This window comes from Bacillus rossius, chromosome 12, assembly GCF_032445375.1.
Source record: "Bacillus rossius redtenbacheri isolate Brsri chromosome 12, Brsri_v3, whole genome shotgun sequence".
NCBI classification, from domain to species: Eukaryota; Metazoa; Arthropoda; class Insecta; order Phasmatodea; family Bacillidae; genus Bacillus; species Bacillus rossius.
Genome location: NC_086339.1, coordinates 52900212 through 52908923, shown reverse-complemented (window position 1 = coordinate 52908923; position 8712 = coordinate 52900212).

Sequence of the window (8712 nt, the reverse complement as noted above, 5' to 3'; positions counted from 1 at the left end):
TGAAAATTTTTGGGAAATCAATTATTTCAACTCATATCAATATATTGAAGATTCCTTAATTTCCGGTAATATTTTGATCTAACATTTATTACGAACAGCTTAACTACAGTCGTGAATCAAAGCAGGTTAGAACAGCTGATACAAATATAAGCAAAGTCCTCCATATTGGTGTGTGAAAATTCGAAAGGAAAAAATATGAGAAAAAGGTCTTGACGTCAGACGGATAATGTCACTTCTTGATCCTGTACTACGCCCTGTTTGCGCGGGCTTTACAGCGTGTGGCGCTGACTGCCGGAGCCGGGTTCACACGGACAAGCAGGGCGCCCGAGCGCGGTTCACACGTCACCACTACACGCGAACTAACATCAATATTTCACCGATCAATTGGGTAGTGAACTACCCACACACTACGATTGCTCTTAACACGCCTGCCGTTGACTACCATAGCCAGTTGTAAACAAGGAGAACAGTTTTTTTGCACAAACACGTGTACCCCATGAAAGGATGCAACCTTGTTCTTGACCAATGAGTAGAGACCTGTACAACTCGTGGATTCATTTCGCGATAGGACAGAGTCCAAATACTTTTGACATTATTTGGCTTCAGTAATTGGGCCACAGTTTATCTGAAGGACTCTGGGCCAATGAAAAATCTTTTACAGAAGAATTAGCGAATCACGATTATTCCAGTCAATTGGTGTTATGAGTTGGTAACCAATCAGCAGATGTAATTTGCACGAGTGCATAGAGGATCATTGAGTCTATCCTTTAGGGATTTGAAATCGCGAATTTTACAGGTCTCTACCAATGAGCATTATAAAAAGCCAGGCTAGTTGAATATAGTCTGTGGGTGTAATGATTCCCGGAAATAAACGTGGGATCTATTTATAGCTACGGACCTGCAAATTTTTCCTTTATTCAATTGGCGACAGTAAGAGTGCGAAACTTTCTACACTTTAATATACCTTGTCATTGGATCTTGGATTGTTTTACATGCTCGAAAAGCCAGAAGCCATTGACGAAAGCCTAAAAAAAATTACTCGTGACCTGGAGAGAAAGTCTACGTGGCCGCAGCCAATAGACATTTGGCATCTACTTAATTATGCATACGTTTGCGAAGCCTAGCCTGGCACCATTTATAGTAAATCATAGTTTGGAATAGTTGAGTCTTCATTTAAACCATTAGGCTTTGCAGTAGTATATAATGAATCTAGAAACTAAACTTTGGGGAAATGCTAACCTTGAGAAGCATTTTTTTGCTTAATAGTTCTCAATGTGTTCTAAAAAAAATTGATTTTGTAGTGCATCAGGTTATTTTTTTTTATCTTAGTGCAAATTAAAATACAAAAAAAGAAGGTCTACCTCAGTTATTTAAACAACCAATCATGGCGTGGAAAATATCCATACACTTTAAGAAATAATCCTAATACCATTTTCCTGATGAGGAGCCTCTTGAAATTATATTTAATGTTATTAATCATAGCTTTTTCAATAATTATATATCAAACAAGACATTTTATATTGATAACTAGAAAGAAAACGAAAATCTTAAATATTTTAAAACGAAACATTAACTTTAACGTATTAATATAGCAAACATTTAATTTTTATTAAGCAAAAATACAATTTTGTAAATTTTTTGTGAGATATGTGACACAAAAAATAATTTGTATTAAAGCAGCCGGTTTAATGCGTCCTTGCATAAAGGACCTTGCATGTTGTATTATAAAATACATGAAAGGTTTCCACATGACCTGGGAAAACTACGTACATTGATAAATACATACATATAATAAAACCTCTAGCTATAAAATTTTGTTTTTAAGTTTGCTTTGGTTTTGAATGCGTTCATGCTATGTTTAATTTTTCCACGATTTCATCGTTTTGTGGAGTGCCTTATTATCTGCTAGAGAAAAAAAATATATATGTATGTTAGTAGAAACACCTATTTTTTTAAAGAAAGAAAAAAAACAATTTTCAAGTTAAACATAATGAACAAAACACTTGGAGAGGTAAATATTACTTTGAAGCTGGCGTAATTACCACTCTCCCACCGGACGTAAAAATCACCGAAAACAAACAAGGTTTCGCTGACGTAATACCCCTTCTACCGAAAAAAACAAGGAGCATTAAGGCGCTTGCAATCAATCTCAACTATTTCCCTAAGAAACAAGGTATAGTTTAAACGAGCCGAGGCCAGAGTGCGGCGAGCAACGATAATAAACGAATAAAGAAACGACGCTCTAGAGCTGTGGACGCTCAAACACTCGTGTTGCCTCGAGGTTAGCCCTGCAGTACACGGGAAGCCTACGATTCACGCCGAGTATTCGACATGCAGGAAGATTACCGAATACCTGCCTTCGGGTGACTTCGGAATTCTTTTGTTTAGCTATGTAGCTAACCTATACTAACCAATCATCCTAATTTTAAAGAATATTTAATGGACCTAACCTATCATAACCCACTGTCCACACGACCTAACTCAACTGAACATTTTCATTCTCTATATCCCAGATTTGTAATACATAATCCTAACCTAATCATTTGTTAAAATGGTGAACTATTAGATCACAATGTCAGAAAATCCTTGTCAAAAAGTAGTTGTTTTAATTATTATTATATTCCCTTTTATAAAATTTACTCACCTTAATAATTACAAATTTATTATTCGAGAAGAACAAACATAAATGGTGTTTTATTTCTTTTTTCATTCATACATAACTTTCCAGTATATGTAACACTCACATTGACTAGATTTTCTCATTGGTAGCATTGGAGATGATAGCATGAAATCTCCGGCATTTAAAACAGACGTTTATTCACCTAAAAAAAACGAATTCCGAAGACACCCGAAGGCAAGTATTCGGTAAAGTTCGGGCATGTCGAATACTCGGCGTGAATCGTAGGCTTCCCGCAGTGCACAGCTCCTGTGTAGCGGGTTGTGGACCTTCAGGGGCGCGGGCAGGAGGGATTGCGACCAGGGTTGGGGGGGAGTGGAGGTTGTATCCCGGACAGTTTTATTTGCCTAGCCGGATGAAAAATTTACAGCACCGCCAGATAAATCTTGGAAACAGCCATGGGGGGGGGGGGGAGAGAAGTAGAGAGAGGGGGAGAGGCGAGGGAGAGATGCGCCGCACAAAAACAGGGGAAGAGGGGGGGGGGGGGCATCGATACGAGAGAGCTTTTGTTGGCGAACAGCGGGGGGGTTCCGGGTGGAAAAAAAAAATTAATAACCTGCCCTAGTTGATCGAGTATTTGGGCCGGTTACGTAGGTACCCACGTATTCCCAGGCAGTTACCGCGATCCTTCTTCCGTCGCTAACACGCATGCGGACATGAAAGATTCGCCTTGTTTGACGTGACAACGTCTAATAAATCAAACGCCGGCTGCACGCACGAAAAAGTATCCCGTTACGCACATTGTCCCGTTACGCTGTGTCACGTTACGCTCATTGTACGCTTGCGCCGCATCTATCTCTCTTCCACTCGATTGGAACAACCATCGATTTTACTTTTTCGAGGCATTTTAAACTTGAAACATTCCCATTCGTTTCCTACTTTTCCTATCATCGTCCTATCCTTAACAGAATAACACAGATTGGAAGAAGTTAAATAGCAAACATGTATAAAAGTTATAGTTAAAATAATCTCTTCGTTAAAGTAATTAATATATTTGAATCAATGAGTGCAAATAAAAGTAAATTTATCAATTAAATTGTAGATTTCATTTTACTCCTTCTTTGTATCCATACAAAATAGTGATAATTAAATAAAAATGATTCAATTTTATTCATAAAATTATGCAATCATTTCATCAGTGTTTTTTTATGACGTTGTCACGTTAAACTATCGTCCGTAAACCGACTTTACAGACAACCAATTTTTTTTTGTGGTACAGTCTAGTATGCACAACCAGACGTAAACATAAATAATTAAGGTGGATTAGGCCTCGCCGTCTTGCAATTTCAAATATTTTGATACCGCTTGCAATAAAGATCCCGTGATATTATTTTTCTTCTTCTTTTCATGGCATAAGATTTTAATTTGGCTACATGCTGAAGTCAACACTTTTTAACTGGTGTGAAAATCATGACATCTGTAGTCGCTCGCAGCGTGTAAAGTAGGCTAGAAGCAGGATAGAAACGCTTATTCAAAAATAAGCAAACGTCCGCCATATTGGTATGTGAAAATACGAAGAAAAAAATGAGAAGGGGCGAATGGCTTCACGTCAGACGGCTAATGTCCCTTCTGGATCCTGTACTAATCCCTGTTCGCGCGGGCTTCCAGCGTGTGGCGCTGACTGCCGGAGCCGGGTTCACACGGACATGCTGAGTGCCCGAGCGCGGTTCACACGTCACTACTACACGCGAAATAACATTAACATATTGGTTAACATATTTCACTTATTAATTTGGTAGTAAACTAGTATTAAAGCAGACACACACACGTTGAGTATATTTGACTAAGATTGCTGTTAGAAGTGGTTGCAGCAATGTACGCAATGTCCTAGAAGTATTATTTATGCCTTGACATGCCAAAAATTTAGATAAATATTTCAAAATCATAATTATAACCAAAAGGTAGAAAAACCCAAGATGGCGGTACCTAATCCCTCTTAACACATCAAAGACCAGCAAATTATTCAGTGTTCAGTCTACCTGACTAAAATTTTCTGAAAATGTTTCTTAGCTTAATTTTCAAAATTATTGTTATGTTTATTTTTAATTCTGCTTAGTTAGCTTGCTTGACATTTTTTCTATTACAGTCATACATTACACAGCATACATCTTGGAATTGTCGGTTTTCGCAATAAAATACGAGCAAATGCAATTGAGGTAGAGGAAAGTTAATGTCTGTATAACCAGAAACCTTAGAGATTGACGTTATTTTCATGTGCTGAGTTATACCCCACAAACATTTAGGCAATCAGTTCGGTACCAGAGTAAGAGGCAGTGGTATTTCGCGACACGATCTGTTCGCTTACTAGACTGCAATACGGTATGTCTGCGCCAGGAATTTCTGCAAGGTGACCGGCTGCCGAATGTGAGAAAGCCATTGCTAGGAACTGGAAAAATTCGCGGTTTTAATTACCTTCAGGTAGACCCCACAAGCCTATACCTACTCGGGCAAATTCCACTGCTTATTTGCTTCTGACTTCGCGACCTGTCAATTGGGATGCTTGCGATTAGATACTTATTTGCTTGAAGGGTTTTGCACTGGAGCAGAACCCTTCATATAAACTGTGAGCCAATGGCAGAAGCAATAGGGAGGTACGTGTGTTTTTGGATTCTAGCTTCACGCGATTTTAATCCGCGAAATATTCCGGTCTCTAGCCATTGTCTATCTGGCCAGGCCATTCAGAACGCGCAGAATTGCTGTGATTCCCGTGCCTACAATGGGCTTGTACCTCAACCCTGCGATTCACGAATTACCCATGGTCGTAGACCCGGGAGGTTGATAGTGCATTATATTAGTTGCTATTTCAATGCAATCTCATTGTTAACTTTTATAATCTCCAATCAAAACTTATATTGTATACCAAAATGCAAATTTTACAAAGTTTTTATTTTGTTAAAGCGAAATAAAAAATTACCTCACTATTACTAGTGTGAGTTCCATAGGCCCTTTTAGATACCATGTAATGGTTGACCTTCTAGTAAACTATTTTGCACTATATAAATATATTTCTGTATTGATGCACAATACAAATATATAAAGTTACTTTTATGTTTATTTCCTCGTTTCTTGGAATTTGGGCGAATTTTAGTATTTTTAAACTAGCAATTTTCAATATCCACAAAAAAATATGTTGGTTTATAGTTATGTAAAAAAAAAAGTATTGAAGTAAAGCAGATAAATGTTTAAAATATTATCTGCAAGAGACTATCAAATGCGGGTCCAATAACCTAAGGTAGTAATGCGGGAATTATAGACCCAGACTATGTAGTAAGTATAATATTTTAAAGGGTATGCGTCTGAGGATCTGACCACCGTCTTGAATTATGACGTCATGCGGCCATCTTGGATGACATTGACCTTGACCTTGACCCCGAAAGGTGACGGTGACGACACCAAAGATGGCGACCTCCGGAAGATTTAAACAAGATGGTGGACGTGATGTTAAAATACAAGTTGGTGGCTGTGACGTCATAACCCAAGACGTCAAACTAGCTGATGAAATATTTTTATTGATGAGAGTTGTGGGAGGTCAGTATGCCAGCTGCTACCACAAGTGGAGGATCTGTCGCCATTTTTTTTTTGCCCTGGTTGGATTCGAACCGAGGACTCCATGATGTAAGTGCGTTTTTTACTAAAATTTTTCTAAATTCGTTTTTAAGGATTTTTTTATAATTTTTAAAAATGTACCGATTTTCTAGCTTAATAAATACAAATTTTCAAAATGGTGGCCGTAAAGAAAATTTCAATGGTAATGTCATAATTTCAAAATGGTGGAATCCAAAATGAAAGATTTCAAAATGGTGGATGAGACATCATAATCCAAGAATAATCTAGAATTCAATATGGCAGTATTGACATTGTAATAAAAATGGCGGAACAAAAACGGCCGCCATGTGAGGGTCAAAAGTTGAGGTCAAGAACATCCAATATGCAACCGTCACCTCATAATTCAAGATGGCAGCCGGCTCCTCAGACACCTCAACTTTGAACCTGTGCCAGGAGCTCCCAATATAAACTACTCACGGACAACCTAAGCTAAGTAATCTCTCGGGTAAGAAGCCAATATACAAGGGACATTTACCTGAGTAAGCAGCAGACTGTTGAGTCTATCCTAGAGGTAATTGAACAGGCGATTATATCCAGTCGCTTTTTATATCTACTAAAGAGCAACTTTCTTTGCAGTGTGTTAAATGAACTTAGTTTAAAATAGTGCAAACACTGTTTGTGAGCAGAACTTTTATTTAATTATTTATGTCTAGTGTATAAAAAGATTAAATTCACTGGTAATTTTTATCCCCATTGAGACTACCATTCCTATTTATTACGTTTCATTCAGAATGCTTTGTTTAATTTTAATATTTGTTACTTAATTTGTAATATTTTTTGACAAATTCAGACGATACAAATCCATGCCAATGTTTCAACCGGGACGCGAACCCAGAAACCCTTCACGCTGAATACCAACTTGCAACCAACTTCACCGCGGAAATTGGCCAGTTTTCACGCGATATTTTTAAAAGTCGTACTTCATTCGCTTAGAAAGTCAAGCTACGTGCCAAATAAACGAACGGGCAGTTTATATCCGTCGCATTGTTAAAGGTGCGATCAAAGAGAGTTTGTAAAAAAAAAGGGTTGGCGGGGGGAGTGGGGGTGGAACTTGTGGTTATTTTAGAGTGAGTGAAAATAAAAGAGCAAGGTTGGAAGCTGCTTGAACATATGCCAGTTTTTAAAGCATTGGTTGGTATGCAGCATTCCGTCAGGTACAGGTGAATTCCGTCAAGGTGGAATCTATTAGTCTCTCTCTCACAGTTCATAGTTTTTTTTACGTGATAACGTCTTTTAAATCGATGAACGCCTGCTGCACGCACGAAAAGTTGTCACGTTCCGCCTGAGCCGAGCGTGCAAGAACCGTCCAACCACCGTGCGAGAAAATCTTCTATAATATCAAACGGTTTAAGGTGGGCTTTTTAACTAATTGTTCGTGATTATATTTAAACATTTTTATTTAAATCAAATTTGCATAAACTGTAAATGATATTTGAAAATTAAAAAGTATGCGATTTTTTATCAATGTTTTCTTATGACATTAACACGTAAAATTATCGTCCGTTAACCGACTTTACAGACAACCCCCTTTTTTTTCTCGTCATTTACTTTATTTACCGGCTATTTCCGAAATGTTAACACGATACCTTCCTTGAATTTGTTGTTCTGCCTTAGAGTAACTCAAACAGTTAACAAAACGAAAAAGGTTGGAGGAGGGGATACCCTTCGGAAGAGTTTTAATTTTATGAGAAATCATACAGGTTGTAGTTCTATAGGCTTCTCACAGATGACGCAGAATCTACATTTCGTAATAATTTTTTTTAAAGTGTTAAAATACGAGTGTTATTTTTTTTCAACCTCCGATCGGCTGCAATAAAAAAACGGGAATGAATTGGGAAATTATTTAAATGTCAAAAGAAACGTACATCTTTACTCTATTTTTCCACATAATCACAGTGCAGATTGAGGCATTTGTCGTACCGATGCACCAGCTTTCCAATACCCTCTGCATAAAATGATGCCTCCTGCCTATTCAGCCACGTTTTAACAGTGCTCTGCAGTTCATCATTGGTGTGCCCTTCTGCCTGTAAGAAACGGATGACTCCACGCAGCTCGCATTTCACCGTACAGTTTATCGTTGCAGCCATGTTGACATTCCCATAACCAAGCTTCAACTGAGGTGTGAGTTGGCCGCTCCACGTGGTTGGTGGAAGGGGGTAAACACTACGAGACGTGTCGATTCATGTACGATCGATTAGGGTATCGATTAATGGGCATGCCATGGAGAAATGAAACTGTAATCACACTAATTCATTCCCGTATTTTTATTACAGCCGATCGGAGGTTGAAAAAAAAAATAACCCTCGTACCAACAACCGACATGTTGATCCATTATTCAGAAATTTGTTGTTTATATTTTTCCCACTTCGGAATGAAGCAGCTGTCCCTTATTGTCTTTTCCCCTTCCCCCCCTTTAAATGCCAAGCCTG